Below are 6,000 nucleotides of genomic sequence, written 5' to 3'. Positions count from 1 at the left end.
CTCAGGGGACCATTTGGGATGCAGGGGATAGAACTTGGATCAGCCACAAGCAAAGCCAGCGCCTTACCTGCTGTATTATCTCTCCAGCCCTCTAACATAGAAATTTTAATCTAAAAACAAAGAACCAAGGACCAGAAAGATAGCGCAATGGGTTGGGAAGATTAGCACCCTTACCTTGTGGTTCCCCCTTACTTCCAGGAGCAACTCCTGAGCACAGAGGTGTGAGTGGTCCTTGGCACCTCTGGGTGTGATTCCAAAACTCATAAAAATTTCAAGAACAAGGGGCTGGAGCAATAGCACAGCGGGGAGGGCGTTTGCCTTGCATGCAGCTGACCTGGGTTCAATTCCCAGCATCCCATATGGTCCCCCGAGCACCACCAGGAGTAATTCTTGAGTGCAGAGCCAGGAGTCACCCCTGAGCATGCTAGGTGTGACCCAAAAAACAAACAAAAATTCAGGGGCCAGAACGATCATGCAGTGGGGAGGGGATTTGGATTACACGTGCCAACCAGGCTGGACCCCAGCACCCTGGACCCCTCCAAGAGGGATCCCTGAGTGCAGAGCCAGGAGTAAGCTCTGAACTTAGCTGGGTGTGACCCCGAAGGAAAAACAAAAAAATAATTTATCAATAATAAGGAACACATCGTACAGTTAGGGTGGGATTGGTGCTGGGACATCTAGCGCCGAAACCAACTGTACGAGGAACAACTTGGTAAATCAGGGTGTTAGAGTGAAAAATTTTAAGAAAAGGAAAAGGAAAGAAAAAAATGAGGATCTGAACTGTCCTAAATGGAGTGTGAAAGCCTTCCTCTCTGCCGCAGGCTGCTGGCTGGGCCAGAAACGAAACTGTGTGTGTGTGTGTGTGTGTGTGTGTGTGTGTGTGTGTGTGTGTGTGGTGTGTGTGTGTGTGTGTTAGATTCATTTCTACTGATCCAAAGATACTATAACCCCATGTGGACAATTGGGACAAAGAGGGGAAAGAACCTTTTATTTTATTGGGGGGGCCCAGGGGTTACTCCCGGACTCCTGGTGGGGCCCAGGGGACCACATGGGATCCTGGCCCTGTGCAAGACAAGTGCCCGCCCCGCTGTGCTATATCTCTGGCAGAAAGGAATCTTTTTTAAAAATGAACTGTGACATAATTAACTTTAATATATTCTTTTTAGGTAAAAAAGAAAGGGAAAGGAACACACTGCCATTCAAGAGAAAAAGAACCAACGGCCAACACAGAAAGCTTAGACCAGAGGTCAAATATGTGTAATATTCATTGTATCCTCGGGATATACAAATCCTATGAAGTTCCAAGGGTATAAAATAAATGTGAAGTAATTAAAATAACAAAAGGCGAGTGAAAATAAAAAGGAAAAGTTAAAAATGTAAAGAATATGAGATGTTCTGGGGCTGGAGTGATAGCACAGCGGGTAGGGCGTTTGCCTTGCACGCGGCCGACCCGGGTTCGATTCCCAGCATCCCATATGGTCCCCTGAGCACCGCCAGGGGTAATTCCTGAGTGCAGAGCCAGGAGTGACCCTTGTGCATCGCCAGGTGTGACCCAAAAAGCAAAAAAAAAAAAAAAAAAAAGAATATGAGATGTTCAAACTTAAAAGTAAAAAAAAGATTCCACAAGGAAAGTTTGATAGCTCTCTATGTCTAGTCCTAACTGTAGGATAACACTGGCTTGTCCTTTCTTCCCTGCCACAGGAAGCTCAGGTTTATCACAGTGCTCCCGAGGCACTTCCATTCCACTGTGTTTATCTGTAAACTCCTCTCCATGCTTTCTTCCCCAACCAGTCTATCACTTTTTCCCCCTAATCAGACTCTGTTAACTTGCAAGGTCATATTCATCAGAAATCTATTATTTCATGTGTATGAGTGAAATACTGCCTTTCTCCTCTCTCTATGTCTTTTGAAGAGTTTACTTTAAAGCAATGTCCTTTCTGTAGGGACACAGGAAGACGGTTAATATTGTGTATGCTTTTGTAACTTGGGATTAATTGACTTCGAATAATATTCCCTCCCGGCCATCTACTTTCTCAACTTAAGCCTCAGTTGCCCTCAGTTCCTAGCACCCCAAAAGCAGGGTCCCGACAAGGGACTGAATGGACCCAGGACAAGCTGTGAGCTACCCTGGCATTGAAATGGGCCAGGCCAAAGTGCCACAATACTCAACTATAAGTTGAGAGTATGGCCGTGGACAAACGCTGTCATGATCCAAAAGTAACTATGAGGGGCTGGAGCGATAGCACAGCGGGTAGGGCGTTTGCCTTGCACGCGGCCGACCTGGGTTCGAATCCCAGCATCCCATATGGTCCCCTGAGCACCGCCAGGGGTAATTCCTGAGTGAAGAGCCAGGAGTAACCCTTGTGCATCGCCAGGTGTGACCCCCCCAAAAAAAAAAAAACCCAAAAGTAACGATGAGACTAGGACCCTGCTAGGGATAGGAAAGACTAATCTGGCCTGAGCACTGTAGTCTGAGATCGAGATGACCCCAGGAGAGCAATTCTATAAGCTTAATGCATCTCTTACTGTGTCCATACAAAATGATTAATATTATGAATGTTTATACGTTTGATGGACAAGGAGAGGAACACACCAATGGATTCCGTTCTCAGGTGGGTCGTCCTGCTGAGTGGGAATCTGTCCTAGAAGCAGCTTCCCCCGAGGGAAAGACTACCCCTGTTGATTGTGACCACACCCATGTGTAAGCCCGAACCCCTCAGGCCTGGGGATTTAACTAGGCTGTAGGAGGGACCGGGGGTCCAGAAGGAGAATGAGAGAGTGAGAAGGAGATTGAAGTGGGATCCAGATGGAGAATGAAGTGGCACGGGGGAGGAAGATGCAGGGGGAGAATCAGAGAGCGGAGAGGAGATTGGAATAAACTGCAACTGATACTGACCAGCCTGGCCCTCGTTCCTTCCTTCGCCTGCCCATCGCCATTGACCTCCCCGGGGTGGGGAGAGGGCGTGAGACTACCAAACATGGGGCTGAGAGAGAGAGAGAGAACCGCCGCCGACGCCCCTTCATAATTTCTTTTTGGTAAATACACAAGTAACTTTGTACATAGATATAATTTAAAATAAAGCAAAAGGGGCTGTAGCGATAGCACAGCGGGGAGGGCGTTTGCCTTGCACGCAGTCAACCCAGGTTTGATTCCCACATCCCATATGGTCCCCTGAGCACCGCCAGGAGTAATTCCTGAGTGAATGAGCCAGGAGTAACCCCTGTGCATCATCGGGTGTGACCCAAAAAGCAAATAATAATAATAATAATAATAATAATAATAATAAAATTAAATAAATCAAAGCAAAAATATTTCCAGGGGGTAAAAAGCCCCTTGCTGGGCTGGAGCAGCAACACAGCGGGTAAAGCTCTTGCCTTGCACACAGCCAGGATGAGTTCCATGTCCAGCTCACATTTGGTCCCCCGAGCCCCTCCAGGAGTGAACCCCGAGCACAGAGCCGGGAGTAAGTAATGAGCATCGCCGGGTGTGGCCCCAAAACCAAACAAGAGCAAAAAGCCTTGTTTTTGCAGAATGAGTTTGGAGATTGTGATAGAAATATCTTGTGTCCTTTGCTCTTCCCGGGAGCCTGAGGACCCTCCCAGACACCCCGCCTTCACCCCATTTCCAGGCTCGCATTTGCTCAGCCCCTGGGATGGCACAGGAACCAGCCACAGATCCTGCCAGTGGCTGTTTTCTTTCCATGCACTTGTGTTCTGCAGGTGCTGGCCAGAGCCAGCGGACGTCTATGGGGAGGGGGCGTGTGTGTGGGGGGGGGGGCAAAGCTCCCACCTCGCTCTTGCTCTTACCCAGTCTCCAGGCCTCAAGGGCACCCAGAGCCCAGACCAAGGCGGCCTGCCGGGACCTTGATCTCCGCTTCCTGCCTTCTTCTTCCGCCCGGGACTTCCTGTCTCGCTAGGTGCTTCTTTGATGCTTTCAGCTCGATGTCTGCCATTGGTGTCTGGCTTTTAATTTGTTCCCAGAGGAAAGAACAAAGTCCAATGACCTTGTCCAGTAAGGAGCCTGGACTCTTTGTCTTTTCAAGGCTCTCTCTGAGCCCTGCTAAACTCTTACCTGAAGTAGGACTCCCCCCTTCCGAGGCATTGCCAGCAAGGAAATCCTCACCACCCAGAAAGAAAAAGAAAAGGCGGGAGGAGCGAAGGGACAGTCAGGTAGGGAAGTCCTCAGGCAAAGACGCCCTGATTTGCCCTGGGCTTCCAAAGTATTTTTTTCAAATTGTTCTTTCTTTATTTTTTAAACTTTTTAATTGAATCATTGTGATAACCCTTACAAAGCTGTTCGGGACTGGATTTCAGTCACACAGGGTCCAACCCCCGTCCCTCCACCAGTGCACATTTCCCTCCACCAGAGTCCCCACGTTCCCTCCCATCAGCCCCCACCACCTGGTTTCCAAACTCTCTGGGAATACTAGGCGTCACTCCCTACTTCCCCGGGCTGACAGAGTTGAACGCCCCCACCCCCACCCCAGAACTACCTCTTTTGGGGTTTTTTGTTTGTTTGTTTTTTGCTTTTTGGGTCACACCAGGCAATGCACAGGGGTCACTCCTGGCTCTGTGCTCAGGAATTACCCCTGGTGGTGCTCAGGCGACCATATGGGATGCTGGGAATTGAACCCAGGTTGGCCCTGTGTAAGACAAACACCCTACCCGCTGTGCTATTGCTCCAGCCCCAGAACTACCTCTTTTGGACCCTTCTCACCGTCAGTCCCACAGAACCCCTCTTCCCCCGACTCTAGAAGCCATGATTAAAAATGCCTGCTGTTCAGTCTGTCTTCGAGGAACAAGGGCTCTTAGCTCTGCACTGTCAGCAAAGCCAGAGGCTCCGGGCAACTGGTCGACCTGCTTCCCTGGTGTTGGGAGCTGGTCTAGAACGGTCTGGGTTCTGTCAACCCATATCAGAACTGAATTTTCAACTGGGAGAATTTATAATTCTCCCAGTTGAGAATTATAAAAAGGGAATATATGTAATTTTATGATGCACAGCGGTAGGGCATTTGCCTTGCACGCGGCCGACCTGTGTTCGATTTCTCCATCCCTCTCTGAGAGCCCGGCAAGCTACCAAGAGTATCCCGCCCGCACAGCAGAGCCTGGCAAGCTTCTCGTGGCGTATTCAACATGCCAAAAACGTAACAATAAGTCTCACAGTGGAGACATTACTGATGCCCGCTCGAGCAAAATCTATGAACAACGGGACAACAGTGCTACAGTGCTACATAATATATGTGTGTGTGTGTGTATATACACACATATATATAAAATAAATGAACACTTTGGTTTTAAAAACAAAGAAGGGGCTAGAACAATAGAACAGAGAGTAGGGTGTTTGCCTTGTCTGCGGCTGACCCAGGTTCAATTCCCAACATCCCATATGTCCCCGAGCACTGCCAGGAGTAATTCCTGAGTGCAGAGCCAGGAGTAACCCCTGTGCATCGCCGGGTGTGACCCCACAATAACAACAACAACAGCAGCAACAATAATAATAATAAACAAAGGAAAGAAAAGTAGGGGAAGAGGGAGTGACTGCCCTCACGAGGGGGCGATCTTTCCTGCGGGATCAAGCAGGGGAGGGGGGAGGTGCCCAGGAAGGGCCGTGCCAGGGAGGAAGGGCCGTGCTCCTGGGCCTAAGTGGCTGCTGGGCGTCAGTCCGCAGTGAAACGCCCCCTGGAGGCGGCCGGGAGGGTGGCGGGCAGCATTCCGGGCTGCTGCGGGCCCAACCCTGCAGTTCACTGCGCGCAGCCCTGTGGCCAGCTGGCGGGATGGGGCGGGGCAGCGGGTTTGCGGGTGGGTCGGCTGGGCCAGGACGGGGCTGGGGGAGCCGGAGAGCCCAGTGAGGGCAGCTCCTGCTCTGCAAGTGCTCGGCCCCGAGCCGCCCGCCCTGCCTCCCGCCTCCGCTCGGGCTGCTTGTCCGTCCCTTGCTGTCCCTCCCTCCCCTGGCCCCAGCTCCACCCAGCTTCCCCTCGGGCCCTCCTGTCCCTCGGGTTT

Source organism: Sorex araneus, chromosome 1, assembly GCF_027595985.1.
Source record: "Sorex araneus isolate mSorAra2 chromosome 1, mSorAra2.pri, whole genome shotgun sequence".
In the NCBI taxonomy this organism is placed as follows: Eukaryota; Metazoa; Chordata; class Mammalia; order Eulipotyphla; family Soricidae; genus Sorex; species Sorex araneus.
This window is presented reverse-complemented; position numbering follows the sequence as displayed.